This window comes from Petaurus breviceps, unplaced genomic scaffold (assembly GCF_028583685.1).
Source record: "Petaurus breviceps papuanus isolate PSGF00001 unplaced genomic scaffold, PetGlider_PUasm1.0 76, whole genome shotgun sequence".
Taxonomy (NCBI): domain Eukaryota; kingdom Metazoa; phylum Chordata; class Mammalia; order Diprotodontia; family Petauridae; genus Petaurus; species Petaurus breviceps.
The window spans coordinates 55,528,914-55,548,205 of record NW_027186473.1 but is presented as its reverse complement, the minus strand read 5'-3'; the positions used below and the strand labels follow the sequence as shown (position 1 = coordinate 55,548,205).

The 19,292-nt window shown below is 38.8% G+C and overlaps 1 protein-coding gene and 1 pseudogene across 1 annotated transcript in view; one reads left to right on the top strand and one right to left on the bottom strand.

Moving 5' to 3' along the window:
* The window catches only part of RPS3A (ribosomal protein S3A), a 98,850-nt gene that overhangs the window by 45,379 nt on the left and 34,179 nt on the right, over positions 1 to 19,292 (bottom strand). The gene's annotated exons all lie outside the window — the stretch shown is intronic.
* LOC138174670 (heat shock cognate 71 kDa protein-like) lies at positions 500 to 3,523 on the top strand (annotated as a pseudogene).

The window sequence follows — 19,292 nt, the reverse complement described above, 5'->3', positions numbered from 1 at the left end:
GCTGTCCTCAGCGGGAGGTTAGCTTCTCTGTGTCATTTTGTGGGTTCTGCAGCTCCAAAGTTTGTTTAGTGTCCCCTTATACATGGATTGGGAAAGGTGGAAGCCAGAGTGCGGAGGTCCTGCTTCTACTCCGCCATCTTGATTCTGCCAATGAAAGACTTTCCAAGAATCAGAATTACTGAAAAGTAGAATGGACTGACTTTGGACCACTTCACTCGAGGTGTGACAGGACCAGTGTCTACCTGCTCCCTCCTTCCCATCCGACTCAAAATAGGGATTAGTTTTCCCTAAAAGCAGAGACAAAGCCATCCTAAGACCTGATTCTTGGATTCTTCCTCCCCTGATACAGATTTCTGGTCACCTAAGAACAAATGTCCTGTGTGGAATTCAGGCTCCTCTGACTTGGTGGATATCTAAAGACTAAGTAAGGTTAACTCTATATAGCAGCAGCTCTTCTTACTCTTTATCAATCAGCAATGCCTCTGATAGCCCAGCACCCATGTCAAAGGGACTCACAGTTGGCATTGATCCTGACACCACTTATTCCTGTGTGGGAGTCTTCCAACACAGGAAAGTGGAGATCATTGCTAATACACAAGGAAATAGGACCACCCCTGTCATGTTGCCTCCACCAACATAGAACATTTAAGCAATAATGCATCAAATTGCAATGAGCCCCATCAATATAATCTTTGATGCTGAACATCTGATTGTTGCAGATTAGATAATAGACTTGTACAGTCAGACATGAAGCTTTGACCTCTCATGGAGATAAATGACTCAGGCAGGCCTAAAGTCTAAGTGGAGTACAGAGGGAAACCAAAAGCTTCTGTCCAGAAGTTTCTTTTATAGTCTTGAACAATATGAACTAACTTATCATGACTTACCTTGGGAAGACTGTTACAAATGCTGCAGTCACAGCACCAGCCTACTTCAATGATCCCCCAAATTAGACCATCATAGTTGCTGGAACCATCAGTGATCTCAGTGTGTACCACATCATCAGTAAGCCAACTGCTGTCACTATTGCTTATGGCATGAACCAAAAGGTTGGCGCCGAGAGAAATAAGTTGACCTTTGATCTTATGGATGGCATTTTTAATGTCTCCATTCTTACCATTTCAGATGTCATCTTTTAAGTCAAGTCCACAGTTAGGGACATCTACTTGGGTGGGGAAAACTTTGACAATTCCACAATCAGCTATTTCATTGCTGAGTTCAAGCAAAAACACAAGAAGGACTTTGGTTAGAACAAGAGGATTATCTGCCAAAATGCAATATATCACTTTTGATATTTGGTAAAATACCAAAGCCTACCCTCCCTTCTATTACCCCAGGCCAGTATTGAGACTGACTCCTTCTGTGAAGGACTTCTGTACATCTATTACCCACATGCATTGCAAAGAACTGAATGCTGACTTTTTGTGGCACACTGGACTCTATGGAAAAGGCCTTAAGTGATGCCAAACTCAACAAGCCATAGATTCATGACATCATCTTGGTAGCTAGTTACACTCATATCTCTAAGATCAAGAAACTTCTATGGAGGAGCAATCTTTAGTGGCAAGGAACTAAACAAGAATATCAGTCCTGTTGAGGTTGTTGCTTATGGTCCAGGTTTTCTTATTTAGGGAATAAATCTGGGAATGTTCGATATTTTCTGCTTTTGGATGCCATAGTGTGTTTCCTTGGTATTGAAACTGCTAGTGAAGTTATGACAGTTCTGATCAAATGTAATACCACCATTCCTACCAAACAGACTATTACCACCGACTCAGAAAACAAGCCTGGTGTTCTGTAATAGTAATGGAATTTAAAGATCCCTGTATTGGCTTGGTTTTCAAACTGATTGTGTTAAAACCCAGAGCTTGTGAATCCCACTTATGGGATGGACTTGCTGAAGTGAAAAGAGAGGGCTGAACTGGGAGGAGCTGGTGACATGAATTTAGAGAGACACAAGCATAGAGAGAGACAGAAGAATTTTTTGGAAGCAGCATCATGGAGGCAGAGATGGAGGAGGGGATTGCTGAGGGCCAGTTCTAATTGCCCAGGACTTTTGAGAGCTGCCACCCAGAGTTGCCAAGAACTGAGGAGACATGGATGTTATGCTGGTACTTTGTCTGTCTGTTTTGATGTTGTTTTGCCAAATTTGTCCACTGGTGAAAGACAGTCCTGTTGTTGCAAAGGTTCTGGAACCTTGCTGTTGGTTCAGAGCTCCTGAGACTGTTCTGCAGACAGAGAGTGAATTGCGCCCACTGGTGAAGGCCAATGCTGTTGCTGCAGAGGTTCTGGAAGCTTGCTGTTGGTTCAGAAGTCCTGAAGAAGGATTTTCTTGTTGTATGTTTACAGAAATCCTGGAAGAGGGTTTTGCTAATGTTTTCAGGGGTCCTAGGGCTGTTCTGCAGACAGAGAATGAATTAATGAAGACACTGGCAATGTATCTTGTGACCTTGCTAAGCTTTGTCTCCCCAGGAACAAAGAGTGCTGAGAACTTTTGCCTTGGGTCAAGGTGAAGAAAAGCCCTCTCTTTGGGTATTAAATGCTGTGCTTAAGCTTGTTGTAACTCTGGGGTAGATTCAATTGTAATCCAAGGGTGGGGAACTTTTGACTTTTTTGTGCTCTGTGATTGAACAAATGAATGTACTTTACCTATGATTGGAAACTAATCTCTATTTGAGAAGAGGGACTTTGTGATTGATTAAATGAATGTAATGTCCAGGGGTGGAGTAGTACTTGATTGAATTACACTTGGTGAATTCTGTATTTTGAATTATGCTATATTTTTATTTTCTCTGTTCTTAATTTGTCACTGAATAAAATGGAGAGCAGCTATGCTGGTATTTTGAACCTTGGGAAGTTGCCTTTGCTTGGCATTACATGTGCTTATTTAGGTTTATGAGTGAGAGAACAATGATGAAGGATAACAACCTGCTTGGCAAGTTTGAGCTCACAGGAATTTCCCCTGTTTCTAAGGGTGTTCCTCAGATTGAAGTAACCTTTGCAATTTGTATAAATGGCATCCTCAGTATATCCACTGTGAATAAGAGCACAGGCAAAGAGAATAAGATCACCATCACCAATGACAAAGGTTGCTTGAACAAAGAAGACTAGGAACATGTGGTCCAGGAAGCTGGGAATTAAAAAAGATAAAGCTGAGAAAGACAAGGTTTCTTCCAAGAACTCAACTGAAACTTGTACTTTCAATATGAAGGCTACAGTGAAGGATGAGAACTTCCAAGGCAAAATTGGTGATGAAGACAAAAAGATCCTTGACAAATGTAACAAAATAATCAACTCACTGGATAAGAACCAAACTACTGAGAAGGAAGAATGTGAGCATTAACAAAAAGAACTGGAGATGGTCTGCAATGTGATCTTTGCTAAGCATACCAGAGTACAGGAGGTACATGGTGGATTCCCAGGTGGTGAAGCAGCCTCATCCAGAGGTGCTTCTCCTAGACTTAGCATTGAAGAACTTGACAAAATACACCAAAAGAAAGAGCATTCCATACAGCTTTTCTAAAATTGAAGGGCTCAAATTTGTAGCCAAAGCAGTAGTAGTTCAAAAGTAACATTTGAGCGACTGTGTAAATTTGAGCATTCTGAACACTTGAATATGTGCAGAAGGAGAGAAGTGAACGTATTTTATCAGAACTATAAAGAGTAAAAATATAAGTATTATCCTAGAGAATAAAATCTATTTTAAAATGGTATCATAAGAGAAAAAGTACCACATGAGTCACCATATCCTGCCCTGCTTACCAGGCACATTTCCATATGGAGACTGGAGAAGGGAGGTAGAACAAAGGGAGAGTCTATAGAAGATAAGTGCCACTGTTTCCTTGTTGCCTATCCTTGCTAAGTAAGGGCTAAGTAACCTCCTTTTATTAACTTTTCAGTGATTTACAAGTGCCTCATTTCATCCTGAAATTGAACCTGAACTGTGTAATGCTGTGAGGCCCTTCCCTAACAAGATGTTTCTGAACAAAGGCTGCATGCCCCCTTCTCAAGTATTTAGTAGAGGGAACACTTGTTAAGGTTTGGATTGAACTTTTTTGTACTTTCTCCAACTAGAGATTGTGTATGATTCTGTGAATAATTTTAGAAGACCTAGGTTCTAATTAAATTTGGTATTGATTAAGTTTTGTCACAGCTAATTATTATTGAAAGTGATCACCTTAAAGATTAATGACCAGGACTCAGATACTAGTCCCTTCTTCCACTCCTCCCCCATTTAAACATTAAAATATCCAGGAAAAGTGAAGGAGTGAAGAAATTAATAAAATTGTGAAGCTATAGAGCTGATCAGAATTGCCAGGACCACATTTGCTCACCTGTCTCATGTTATGACTAAAGAAAACAAAGTACATTCTACATGTACATTCACCACCATGCCTTAGCTGCCTTCTCCCTCTACTCCCCCCCTTGATGTGTTCTTCCTATAACCTCAATTTTGAGGAAGAACTCAAACTACCTATCTTTCAATACCTGGATTTTGCTACCATGCCCCCATGAGTGCCCCACACACCCCCACTTTTCATCTTCCTTTTATGTATTACACTCCCCAATAGAATGTAAGCTCCTTGAGGGCAGGAACAGTCTCTTTTTTTTTTTTCATTTTAAAGACACAGTCTTTTTGCTTTTATTTATATCCCCAGAACTTAGCACAGTGCCTGGAATATAGTTAAATGCTTATTAAGTGCTTTTAGACTTGACGACATTTAATGATGTCCCAGGATCACAAAATTAGTCAATTGCTGAGTTTGTCTTAAGTTTCGTGATTTCCCAGTGTAGAGCTTTTTCTACCACATTGTGACTTTTTCCCTATCTTTTTCACGATTTGTTGTAGAATAGGACATATTAGATGATTTAGCCCATATAAGCTCAAGATTGAGGGTAGGGGGGGAAGTCTTTGTCACAGCTCCCACTCTCAGTCAGGTTCTCAAATGGAGACAACATCCTTAGGGTTCACCCTTGTTGTTTGTTTGTCCTTTGCTCTCAAAAAGGACCATGACATCAGGGAGGTGATGCCATGACTTGCAAGTGAATTGAATTTAAGTGAAGAAGGGCTGTACAAAGTCACCATGCTCCCTTTCTCCTCTGGAGCCATCTGGGTCCAGTGGTGAGATATAGATCAGGATGACTGGAGATGGCCCTGGATGAAGTTGGAAGCCATTTCTGTGATAATGAATAGGTTCATGAACAGTATATAATCATTGAATAATTCTGTGAATTTTTTTCCTAAAGACATTTACAAGTTGTAGAGCAGGAAATAATTCCTTATAATTGAAGTGTTACACATAGTACCAGCATGGACCCTGGGTACTTCTACAATAAATAAATGAGGACCTAAGTGCCTAAACTAATTGCTTTGAGACCAATCTTAGAACATTGTGCTAAATTACTAAATTATACTTTAAAATGTGCATAAATAGAAATGCTGTCTCCCACACCCCCCTAGAACAATCCTGAATGCCTTTCCACAAAGCAAAATTTGCATAAATGCAAAAATATATTATAGTTCTGGCTTATTTAGAATTACAATTGTCATTCATTGATTGGGAAACTCTATATAGATATAAAGACACTGATGAGAAATAAATGTACAATCTTTGCAAAAATAAGAGATTCATGATAATTATATGATGGACAAATAATTTCAATAGAAATTATTAAGGGATAAGCAAGGATTATTTTTGCCCCATAGGGATGCAATGATACTTTTGATAATCTAGAATAGAGAATTGCTACAAACTGAAAAGTTTTTCATTTTAGTGTTGGAAATAATTGATTTTTTTTCACACTTGTAGTGAATGAATGCTAGAGAAAGAAAATATTGTATTTTCCAGATATAAGGTCAATAGCTGTCTTAGTAAATGATGAATCAAGCAATCTCTGAGGACAAATATAAACAGATATTTGCCTAAGGTAATGTGTCTATGGGAGCAGAAAATTAGAATTTGCTAAACTAGAAATCTAGCCAGGTCAGAAGAAAATGTATATTTTGTGAACCCCAATTTCCTTGACCTGACCCAAAGAATGCGTCATTACTTAAAAGTGAAAGAAAACAAAATTCAAAACAATTGCATTAAAATACTACTGAATTTATCACCACCACATTTAGGATTAAGGATGAACAACTCCCAAATGCTATATTGGGTAACTAAGAACTTTTTTTTTTTAAAGAAAGCAGCATTTAACTTTGTGTTTTAAAAAGAACAAATAATAACTGATATTAATGAGATATTGGCAATGCTGTGTCTTCTGAATTCTTGTTCTTTCTATAACTATGCTGTTTGTGGTAGTTGGCTGCTGCTGTTGTGGTCACCATAGGTTTTGAGCAATAAAACAGTGCTCATTTTGTATCATTTTCAAAGCACATGCTGCTGACTGTACAGGAAATGTTGATATGCCACCCAAGCATGTTTTGGCAAGCCTATAGAAAAAGAAACTGCATTCTGTTTTCTGTCTAGTGGAGTAACATAATGACAATCAGGTTTTATTAACATATATGAAGTACTTTATAAAGCTTAAAGGGCTACCTACATAAAAGCTAACTTATTTATTTCTGCATATGCTGGATTAGAGAGGCTTTTTCATTTCTTTTTTATAGTTAACAATCCTCAACAAACAGAAACATTTAAATACGCAAAGAATGAGAAAGAGAATTGTATTAAAAAATCTTAGTTTAAAGCAGGAGTTCTTAACCTAGAATCTATGGACTTATTTTTAAAAATATTTTGACAATTGTATTTCAGTATGATTAATTTTCTTTGTAATATTCTGTATTTTATTTTGTGAATTTAAATACATTATTCCGAGCAGAGGCTTCTCTAGATTGTCAAAAGGGTTCATAGCACATAAAAGGTTAAGAAATCCTAAAGATTTCTTAATTTAATCCTAAATTCCTAAAGAAAGAGGTACTGGTTTGTTGTGCATAAAAGGAGAGAGACAGAAGATCACCGAGATTAAAACTGGAAGTGGATTTTGTTGCCATGGGACTGCCGGGATCACATTCCCAAGTCAGATAGTAACTTGGCATGAACAATATGCCGGTTTTTAAAGAGATTACAATAGTCAGGTTATGTAAGCTGAAACTACAATCAGTATATTTGAATTTTCCCACATTTTTTTCCCTAGACTGAACCCCCCACTCATGGATCAATTAGGAGAGGGAAGGGAGGGGCAAAAGTTATGCTAAAATGCCTGCTTACAGATCAATTAAGGGAAGGGAAGGTACAATTGTTGCTTACAGATCACTTAATGGAAGGGAAGGTGGGGTTGTGCTCAACAGTTAAAATGCTGTCACTCAGAGAAACAATTTAAAATATTACTAGGTATTAACGTTCTGGTACAATTTTATGAAACAGGGCTGTAAGCTGAGACATTTGGGAATACAGGCCACATTTGGAAATGCATCCGGGGATGAAAACCTGGCATCCCCTTCCACCAGTGACTTACTTTTTTGTTGTTGCTTATCTTTCATTTTTGAAGAGGACCTGTGGCATTATAGGTAATGTCTTGACTTTGTGCATGAATTGGATTTAAGTGAGGCAGAGCTGCAAAGTCTTCAGCCTCTTTCTCTCTCTTCCTAAGTCCAGGGGCAGGACAAAAAGCAAGACAAACAGCGACAGCCCAAGATGCAGCATATGACCTTGGTGTCTTCGATGCCTGACCAAGCTCATAGCTTAGCACCTGCTTCAGCTGTCTTTATAGCCCTTGGAACAAATTGGTCTCATCTGCCCATTCAGCTAGGGAAAATCTTCAAGTGCTTGGGGTCTACAATCTCACCAAGAGGTTTGAGGCCTGTCAGTTAATTTCCTTTTCTTTTTAAATTAATTTGTTTGTTTACTTTGAGTTTACAGGATTCAATTCCACAATTCCTTGAGTTTTACATTTTGTCTCTCTCCCTCTCCTCCCCCCCATGGTGGCATATAGTCAAGTATAGGATCTGTAAATACTTTCACATTATACATTAGTCAGGTTATAAAGACGGATTGTATCAGCTGGAATGAAAAATGGAAAAGAGGACACAAAACTAAACAAGAAAAGGAAAAAGATCAGGTATTTTGCTTCCACCTGTATATAAAATCAGTTCTTTCTATTTCTTTCTCTAGATGCACATATTTCTCTCCATCATGAGTCTTTTGGGATTGATTTATATCACTGCATTGCTGAGAAGAGTCCAGTCTATCAAAGTTGGTCATCACACATACATTGTGTCTGTAATTGTGTACAAATTTCTCCTGGTTCTACTCTTCTCACTCAGCATCAGTTCATATAAGCCTCTCCAGGTAAATATGAAGACTGTCTGCTCCTCGTTTCTTATAGCACAATAGTATTCCATAACATGCATATACCACAACTTGTTCAGCCATTCCCCAATTGATGGGCACCCCCTTAATTTCCAATATTTCGCCACCACAAAAAGAGCTGATATAAACATTTTTGTACATATGGGTCTTTCTCCCACTTCTATGATCTCTTTGGGATATAACACTAGGAGTGGTATTGCTGGGTCAAAGGGTATGAAATTATTTATAGCCCTTTGGGCATAATTCCAGATTGCTCTCCAGGAAGGCTGGATCAATTCACAACTCCACCAGCAATGCATGAGTGTTCCAATTTGCCCACATCCTCTCCAGCATTTGTCATTTTCCTGTTTTGTCATCTTAGCCAATCTGACTGGTGAGATGTGGTACCTCAGAGTTGTTTTCATTTGCATTTCTCTAATCAATAGTGATTTAGAGCATTTCTTCATGTGCTTATAGATATCTTTAATTTCTTTCTCTGAAAACTGGCTGTTCATATCTTTTGACCATTTATCAATTGGGGAATCACTTGTATTCTTATAAATTTGACTCAATTCTCTGTACATTTTAGAAATGAGTCCTTTGTCAGAGACGTAAGTTGTAAAGATTCTTTCCCAATTTCACACCTCCCTCTTAATCTTGGTTACACTGGCTTTGTTTGTACAGAAGCTTTTCAATTTCATGTAGTCAAAATTATCCATTTTACATTTTATAATGTTCTCTAATTCTTGCTTAGACATAAAGTCTTTCCCTCTCCACAGGTCTGACAGGTAAACTATTCCTTGTTTTAGGAGACTGCTTACAGTATCAACCTTTACACCTAGATCATGCACCCATTTAGACTTGATTTTGGTATATGGTGTTAGATAATGGTCTGTGCCCAGTTTCTGCCATACTATATTCCAGTTTTCCCAGCAATTTTTGTCAAATAGTGAGTTCTTATCCCAAAAACTAGAGTCTTGGGGTTTATCAAACAATAGATTACTATAGTCGTTGACTTCTGAATCTTGTGTGCCTAATCTATTCCATTGATCCACTCCTCTATTCCTCAGCCAGTACTAAGTAGTTTTGATGACTGCTGCTTTATAATACAGATTGAAATCTGGTATAGCTAGTCCACCTTCCCTAGCATTTTTTTCATGAATTCCCTTGATATTCTGGACCGTTTATTCTTCCAAAAACATTTGGTTACTATTTTTTTCTAACTCTATAAAGTAGGGTTTTTTTTGGTAAATTAATTGGTATGGCACTAAATATATAATTTAATTTAGGTTAAATTGTCATTTTTATTATCTTGGCTCAACCCAGTCACGAGCAATTGATATTTTTCCAATTAGTTAGATCTGACTTTATTTGTGTGAAAAGTGTTTTGTAGTTGTGGTCATATAGGTCCTGGGTTTGTTTTGGCAGGTAGATTCCCAAATATTTTATAATGTCTACAGTAACTTTAAATGGGATTTCTCTTTCTATCTCTTGCTGTTGAATTTCATTGGAAATATATAGGAAAGCCGAGGATTTATGTGGGTTTATTTTATATCCTGCAACTTTGCCAAATTTATTTATTGTCTCAAGTAGTTTTTTTACTTGATTCTCTAGGATTCTAAGTATATCATCATATCATCAGCAAAGAGTGAGAGCTTGGTCTTTTCTTTGCCTAATTTGATTCCTTTGATTTCTTTTTCTTCTCTAATTGCTACTGCTAACATTTCTAGTACCAAATTGAATTGAATAAGAGGGGTAATAGTAGACACCCTTATTTCACCCCTGATCTTATGGGAAATGCTTCTAGCTTCTCCCCATTACATATAATACTTGCTGATGGCTTTAAATAGATGCTACCTATTATTTTAAGGAAGGCTCCATTTATTCCTATACTTTCTAATGTTTTTAATAGGAATGGATGTTGTATTTTGTCAAAAGACTTTTCTGCATCTATTGAGATAATCATCTGGTTTTTGCTAGTTTTTTTGTTGATATGATCAATTATACTGATGGTTTTCCTAATATTAAACCATCCTTGCATTCCTGGAATAAATCCTACCTGATCAAAGTGTATTATTCTTGTGATAAGTTGCTGTAATCTTTTTGCTAATATATTTTTTTAATTTTTGCATCACATTCATGAGGGAAATTGGTCTATAATTTTCTTTCCATGTTTTATCTCTTCCTGATTTAGATATCAGTACCATATTTATGTCATAAAAAGAATTTAGTAGGACTCCTTCACTAATTTTCCCAAATAGTTTGTAGAGTATTGGAATCAATTGTTCTCTAAATGTTTGATAGAATTCACTAGTAAATCCATCTGGCCCTGGAAACTTTTCCCTAGGGAGTTGACTGATGGCTTGTTCAATTTCTTTTCTGAGATGGGGTTAAGTAATTTACTTCCTCTTCAATTAATCTGGGCAACTTGTATTTTTGTAAGTATTCATCCATTTCCCTAAGATTGTCAAATTTATGTGCATACAATTGGGAAAAATAATTCCAAATTATTGTTTTGATTTCCTCTTCATTGGAGGTAGATTCACCCTTTTCATTTTTGATACTCATAATTTGGTTTTCTTCTTTCTTTTTATCACATTGACTAAGGGTCTATCAATTTTGCTTTTTTTTTTTTTATAAAACCAGTTCTTAGTTTTATTTATTAATTCAATAGTTGTCTTAATTTCAATTTTATTAATCTCTCCTTTGGTTTTCAATATTTCTAATTTAGTATTTAATTGGGGATTTTGAATTTGTTCTTTTTCTAGGTTTTTCAATTGCATGCCCAATTTGTTGACCTCCCTTTTCTCTAATTTAATCAGGTATGCACTTAGGTCCCCTAAGAACTGCCTTTAATGCATCCCACAGATTTTGGTATGTTGTCTCATTATTATCATTCTCTTGAATGAAATTACTGATTGTTTCTATAATTTCTTGTTTGACTCACTCCTTTTTTAGGATTAAATTGTTTAATTTCCAATTAGTTTTTAGTCTGTCTTTCCTCTATTCCACTGAATGACCATATTTTCCCCTGAAACATGGTACTCAGTTTTGCTGGGTAGGTGACTCTTGGTTTTAATCTCAGCTCCTTTGTCCTCTGGAATATCATATTCCAAGCCCTTCGATCCCTCAGTGTAGAAGCTGCCAGATCCTGGGTTATTCTGATTGTGTTTCCGCAATATTCAAATTGTTTCTTCTTGGCTGCTTGTAATATTCTCTCCTTAATCTGGGAATTCCAGAACCTGGCTATAATATTCCTAAGAGTTTTCTTTTGGGGATTTTTTTCAGGAAGTGATCGGTGGATTCTTTCAACCTCTATTTTGCCCTCTGGTACTAAAACATGAGGGCAGTTTTCTTTGAGAACTTCCTGGAGGATGATTTCTAGGTTCTTACTTTGATCATGGCTTTCAGGCAGTCCAATGATTTTTAAATTATCTCTCCTGGATCTATTTTCCAGGTCAGTGGTTTTTCCCATGAGATATTTCACATTGCCTTCTAGTCTTTCATTTGTTCGGATCTGTTTAACAGCGTCTTGATTTCTCATAAAGTCATTAGCTTCCATTTGCTCTAATCTAATTCTGAAGCAATGATTCTCCTCATTGAGTTTTTAAGATTCTTTTTCCATCTGGCAAATTCGGCTTTTTAAGGCATTCTTCTCCTCATTGCTTTTTTGGGCCTCCTTTGCCATTTGAGTCAGTCTGTTTTTTAAGGTATTATTTTCCTCAGTCAGGCTGTTGACTCTCATTTCATAATTTTCTTGCATTGTTCTAATTTCTCTTCCCAATTTTTCCTCCACTTCTCTTATTTAGTTTTCAAAATCTTTCTTAAGGTCCTCTATGGCCTGTACCCAGCTTGTATTTTCCTTTGAAGCTTTTGGTGCAGGAGTTCTGACTTCACTTTTTTCCTCCTTTTCCATCCTTTGCTCCTTTTTGTCCCCAAAATAGGAGTGTATTGTTGGAATCTTCTGTCTGCTTTGTTTCCTTTGCCTGCTCATTTTGCCACTCAATTACTTGACTTTTGGGCTTTTTGCCACAATAGGACTCTGCCACCAGTTAGGGGAGCTTTTGTCCCAAACGCTGAGGTTTTCTCAGCTGCCGGAGGTATTAGATGGGTACCCTCTCTGAGGTCTCCACACCCTCTGGCAAGCTGGACACACACCCCAGAGCCTCCACCGTAGACTGAAATCCAGATCCAAGCAGGTTAAAGCAAGAGCGATTACCCCTCAGACTGGTGCTTGGTCCCCCTACACTCTGCAGGCCAAGAGATGAAGCCACCATGTGGCAATGGCTGACTGTGCTGGCGTCTCAGTGTTGATAAATCTGGAAACAGCCACAGCTGCTGCTGATCTGGAGTCCCTCTGGCCAGTGGCTCTTCAGGCCCGCCCTGGGGCTAAAGCCTTGTCGTGGGGCTGGGCTCAGCTCCCATAGCGCTGTGCTGGATTCCTGCCAGCCTGCCAGGCTGTCCTCAGCGGGAGGTTAGCTTCTCTGTGTCATTTTGTGGGTTCTGCAGCTCCAAAGTTTTTTTAGAGTCCCCTTTTTACATGGATTGGGGAGAGTGGAAGCCGGAGCTGCGGGAAAGTCATGCTTCTATTCCGCCATCTTGGCCTAGTCTGTCTTTCCATGGCCCTTTATTGCATATAATTTTTATTGCATCATGATCTGAGAAGGATGCATTTACTATTTCTGCCTTACTGCATAGAATTGTGAGGTATTTATGCCCTAGACCGCTGAGAAGAAAGTATATTCCTTTTTATCCCCATTCAGTTTTCTCCAGAGATATATCACACCTATCCTCTCTAAAATCCTGTTCACCTCCTTAACTTCTTTCTTGTTTATTTTGAGTTTAGATTTATCAAGTTTGGAGAGGGGGAGATTAAGGTCTCCCACTAGTATAGTTTTGCTATCTATTTCTTCCACTAATTCCTTTACCTTCTCCTATAGGAATTTGGATGCATACCACTTGGTGCATATATGTTAAGTAATAATATTGCTTCATTCTCAATGGTGCCTTTTAACAGGATATAGTTTCCTTCCTTATCTCTTTTAATTAGGTCAATTTTTGCTTTTGCTTTATCTGAGATAAGGATTGCTACCCCTGCTTTTTTTACTTTAGCTGAGGCATGATATATTTTACTCCCGCCTTTTACCTTTACCCTGTGTGTATCCCTCTGTTTCAGATGTGTTTCTTGTAAACAGTATATTGTAGGATTATGATTTCTAATCCATTCTGCTATCCATCTCCATTTTATGGGAGAGTTCATTCCATTCACATTTACAGTTATGATTGTTATCTGTTTCTTTCCCTCCATCCTATTCCCGCCCCTGTTAATGTTCATATTTTTCCTCCCTTCTCCCTTCCCCCCTTAATAGTTTTCCTTTTGACCACCACCTCCCTCAGTATTCCCTTATCAGCCCCCCTCCCTTTCCTCCCCTTTCCCCTTACTTCTTCCCTCCCTACTAACCACCCCCCCCCTTTTCATAGCCCTTTCCCCCTCCTGTTGCCTGTAGGATATTTTTATACTTAATGAAGTATGTTATTTCTTCTTCACACCAAGAGTGACAGGAACAAATCTCATGCAAAGTTCCTCTCCCTCCCCTCTTTCCCTCTAAAATGATACTTTTTTTGCATTTCTTCCCCATAGAGTCCTATGCTTAACTGGTTGTTATTCCCTCCTTGCATCAGAACCAATAAGCGAAAAGCTCATATGATTCCCATCTTCCTCCCTTCTTTTCCTCTGCCATACAGTTTTTATGCCTCTTTGGTGGCATTATTTACCCTTTTCCACTTCATTCATTTATCTTCCATTGCAGTCCCTTTGTAGCCCTTAATAAGGTTGTTTTTTAATCGTCATTTTGTGTATTTTACAGTCATACCCTCTACTTGTCTATATCCAGTTTGCTCTTATCAAATAGCAGGGTATGTGTGTTTTCCTTGTTTACCTTTCTATGTCACTGTTGCATCTTGTAATTGGAGGTTGAATTTTCCATTGAGTTCTGGCTTTTTTATTGGGAAGGCCTGGAACTCTGTTATATTGTTGAATGACCATCTCTTTGCCTGGAAGAATATGCTCAGTCTTGCTGGGTATGTGATCCTTGATTGTAACTCGAGTTCTTTTGCCTTTCGGAAAATTGTATTCCACTGCCTCCGATCTTCCAGTGTAGAGGCTGCCAAATCCTGTGCGATCCTCACTGTGGACCCTCGATATTTGAATTCTTTCTTTCTGGCCATTTGAAGTATTTCCTTTTGTTTTTTTTAGTAATCGGGGTTAAGTAACTTGCTCAAGGTTACACGGCCAGTTATTTCTGGGTGTGGTGCTGAGTATCTGAGCCCGGATTTGATCCAGGTCATCCCAACACTGGAGCCAGTGCTCTTACACACTGAGCCACCTGGCTGCCCCTTGGGGTTAAGTAACTTGCTCAAGGTTACACGGCCAGGTGTTTCTGTGTGGGTGCTAAGTGTCTGAGGCTGGGATTAGAACTCCAGGTCTTCTCAACACTGGAGCTGGTGCTCTTACTCGCTGTGCTACCTGACCGCCCCATTTGAAGTATTTTCTCTTTTATCTGGTAGTTCTGGAGTTTGACCACAACATTTTGAGGACTTTTCAGTTTGGTATCTCTTTCAGCAGGTGTCCGGTGGATTCTCTCGATTTCCATTTTACCCTCAGGTTCTAGTATCTCAGGACAGTTTTCCTTAATGAGCTCTTGGAGAATGTTGTCCAGGCTCATTTTTTCATCATGATTTTCTGGTAGGCCTATGATTCTCAGATTATCTCTCCTGGATCTGTTTTCCAGGTCAGTTATTTTTTCTTTGAGATATTTTACCTCTTTTTCTAATTTTCATTCTTGTTGTTTTGTTTGACTAATTCTTGGTTCCTCATAGAGTTATTTGTTTCAATTTGGTTGATTGTAGTTTTTAGCAAATCATTTTCCTTGGTTAATTTTTGGAGCTCCTTTTCCATATCATACACTTTTCTTTTTAGAGAGATGTTTTCTTCATCATAATGTTTTTCTAATTCTGCTATTTTGGTTTTGAGAGAATTATTCATTTTGTCTTCTATCTCTCTCATTAGGTTTTCAAAGTTCCTTTTGATCTCATCTAGGAGAGCCTTCTGTGCTTGGGACCCATTCCCTGTTGATGTTTCAGCTGTGGGTGTGGAGTCCACATTGTCTCCCTCTGAATTTGGTTCCTCCTTCTGAGGATAGGACTCCAGAATCTTTGTCTTTGTATTCTGCTTTCTACCCATTCTGAGGCAGGGCCCTAGCCTTCCTCTAGTGATCCCAAGCCTTTACTGTAGAGGGTTTTGCCCTGGGGCAAGAGTTACTATGTTTTCAGGGGCGTTGGAGCAGGTGAGGTTCACTCTGTCATCCTTGTTTTTGGAGGTCCTTATAGGGGCTTTTTTTTTTTTTTTAATTTCTGGGCTGTGAAGTGGTAGCCCCAGGAGTTTTTGCTGTCCAGAACAGGGGCCCCTGTATTTGCTTCTTACCTTGCTCTTTCCAGTCCCAGCCCTTTGGTGATAGGCCTGGTAGTGGCCCTTGTGGTTGGTGGGACGACTTGCCCTCAGAGTTAATCAGGCCCCTTCTGGGCCTGCCTCTGCCTGTTAGTTACTTTCAACCTGGCTTAGTCCATCTGCTAAGATTACTGTGGCCACTGCACATGCTTTTTGGAACCACAGGTAAGAACTGGGTGAAGATGGACACCAAAGGAGGATGAATAGCCCCAAAAAAGTGCTTGGCAAGCCTTCACTCCAGATGTGTTAGTCCTCACTGAGTACTCCATATGCCCTAACTCACTGTTTTTATATGCCCTATAAATATGCGTTTAGATATAGTACTTCAATAATTTTTTTCTTATTCTGGACTTGACCAATAAACAAAAGAGAGGATTCCATAAGAAACTACATATCTCTCTTATGTGGAGTTTGCTTTTTAAGTATATAAAAAATTAAACTTGTTATCTTCAGAGCTATTATTTCTGCACTCTTCTGTACATCGAAAAATCTCCCAGTTTTTTCAATGGTCTTTATTTTTTTTGCATCACTATTACTAACTTCTTTCATTATCCTCAAATTCTGCTATATACCCCTCCTTCTTCTAACAAAAATGCATAACCAAACAAAGCAAGTCCACACATGGACCCATTATCAGAAATACTTATCTCATTTTGCATCTCTGGTCCATTGTCTGTGTCAAGATTTGGGAAGTCTAATTTATATTATTAGATTTTAAAAGTTTTGAATGTCAGTGAAATTTTTGTGGTAGCAAAACACTGAAAACTAGGAATCCCTATCTACTGGGAAATGACTAAATAAATTGTGTATTGTTAATACAATGAAATATTATTGTACAGAAAAAAAAAGAAATGCTGTAAGAAATGACATTCAGAGGTATTCACAGAAACATGGACTTATATGAAGTGATACAGAGAACCAAAAATATATACATCTTGACTACAGTAATGTAAATGAAAGCAATAGTAAAAGGCAGTTGGATTTAGATGAACTGCAATGAATAATCTTGGTTTGAGAAAATAGAGGATATAACACATATATCCTTCAGTAGAGAGGTAAAGGATTCCAGGAATGGGACATAAATAATTACATAAACTGTCAAACTTGTTTGCTTTCTTTAAGTGACTTAAGTAGTTTGTTTTTGTTTTTGGTGAAAAGGGCAAAAGTAAACACTAGCTGGGGTCCGAGGGACTGGGATGTAGGAGCTTTCTTCCCTTCCACCGAGGGGCCCCTTTCAACTCTGGACTCAGGAATATTGGTTCTGGAGGAGCCTGACCATCTAAAAGGAAGGTCAGGCTCTTTTCCTCTCTTTGGAGCTTTATAATCTAGAGTCCTAGGGGAAATTATTTTAAGCCTATGATTTGGCTTACGGGAATCAAAGTTACTCAGTGTATAATGCAGATGAAGTACAAGAGAGCTGTTAATTCCCTTTACCCCAAAGAAATAAATAATATGCACACAAAACAGAAAAACAGCAGCCGTAGCAAGTTGTTGTTCAGTTGTGTCCAACTCTTTGTGACCCCATAAGCCATGGAATGTCAGTATTGTCCATGGGGTTTTCTTGGCAAAGTCATTTTAGTGGTTTACCATTTCCTTTTGCATTGGATTAAAGCAAACAGAGGTTAAGTGATTTGCCCAAGGTCACACAGCTAGTGAGAGGTCAGTTATGAACTCAGGTCTTCCTGACTCCAAGCCCTTTGCTCTATCCACTGAACCATCTAGCTGCCTCCAAACAGTGACATAACTCCTAATATAGTCTTCTGATAAGATTCTTAAGACATTAAAGGCATAATGCACTTTGTGAGACTTTTGAATACTTTACATTTCCTCTCATCTCTATGCCATGCAAACAATATCTTCCAGGCCCATGACTTCTGGACAGTCCAGGGCTAGGTTCATTCTCCTGGTAATGTTTGTCCTCTCCTCTAAGAGGCAATGTAATCAAAGCAGGGGACATCAGCTTCCCACACCTACTGAGAAATCCAGGAACACTGAAGGTTACCTCCAATGTTGGACACATTCATTTCATGATCACTGCTCAGGCACCTACAATCAGGCAAAGAAGTACAAAGTGGGAAAGATAGTCAAGGCCCCTCATGATACTCAAGCTCAGTTTACCTACTGAGCCCCTGCTTCAGCTGCCACATGGAAATAGTGACCTAGGAATCAAGATGGAGAAACCCTCTAGGAGTCCCAGAGTAATACCACTTGGAAACTCAAAGCAAAAGAGGGACATGGGCACGTACTACCTTTTTAAGGTCCACTGAGTCAGCAGCTCTTGCTGCTCATTTGTCCTGCCCTCTACTAGGGGACTTCAACATAAATATTGATACTCCCTCGATACAACCTCACGGTTGCTCAACTTGCCCATTTCACCTGACCTACTCTTCCACACCACCTCAGTCATACATAAAAACCTTCATATACTTGATCTTGCCATCACCCTCAAATGTACCACATCTGTGTTCATGAACTCTGAAATTCCTTTATCTGATCACAGTCTATTTCACCGGTCCCTCTGCCTTCTGATATCAAACCGTGATTTTTGTCTACAACCTCACCTCCAATTTTTCTCACCCCCAGTTTTCTCCCAGGCAATCACTCCTGCACTGGCTACACTTTCCTTTCCTCATCTTGATCCCTTGGTGTACCAGTTCAGCTCTACACTAGCCTCCTCTCTTCAATTCCTTTGCCCCCTTATCACATCACTGATCTTGACTGCCAAGCCTCAGCCTTTGATGATTCCCACCATTCACTGCCTTTACTCCTATACACATGATGCTGAATGAAGCTGGAGAAAATCATGAAACCATGCTGAATGAATCCACTTCAAATTTACGTCACAGAAGTTCAACTGAGTTTTCTTCGTGGAGACAATACTTACATACCTTAATTGACTCGTGGTCCTACATCACAGTAGCTTTTCAAAATCTTTTTCAAATCTCTTTTCCTCACCCTCTCACAGAAGAGAAACTTGCTTCATATTTTACTGAAGAAAAAAATGTAGGCCATTTGCTGAGAGGTCCCTCTTCTCTCTTCCTCCTCATATACACTAGATGCCTTTTCCACCTTCTCTTCCTTCACACCTTCTCACAAGAGGATGTGGCCCTTCTCTTTGCTAGGACAAACCTCTCTACTTCCTCCTTGCCTCAGGATTATGGACTAACAAAGGTAAAGTAACTTTCCCACCCCCCATCAACAGAATGGGATTTATAATAATGGGCGGTCTAAATTTCTCAGGATCTTTTTTTCTTGCAGCTGCACTGACTTTCTTTGAGTTACCATCTCTTTTCTATTCATGAAAGCTCTCTTCACATCACCTCATTTTGTGGCTGACACCAGTTGTGGCGTCAGCACCTCTCCATGTAATCACTAGCCACAGGTTGCTGTCTCAGAAAGAGTAGCAACAGGAAGATAGTAAATGAATAGAGAATACCACAAAGTACATATGACACTCATTTATTCTCTCTTATCATTTCTATCTCTTTGAA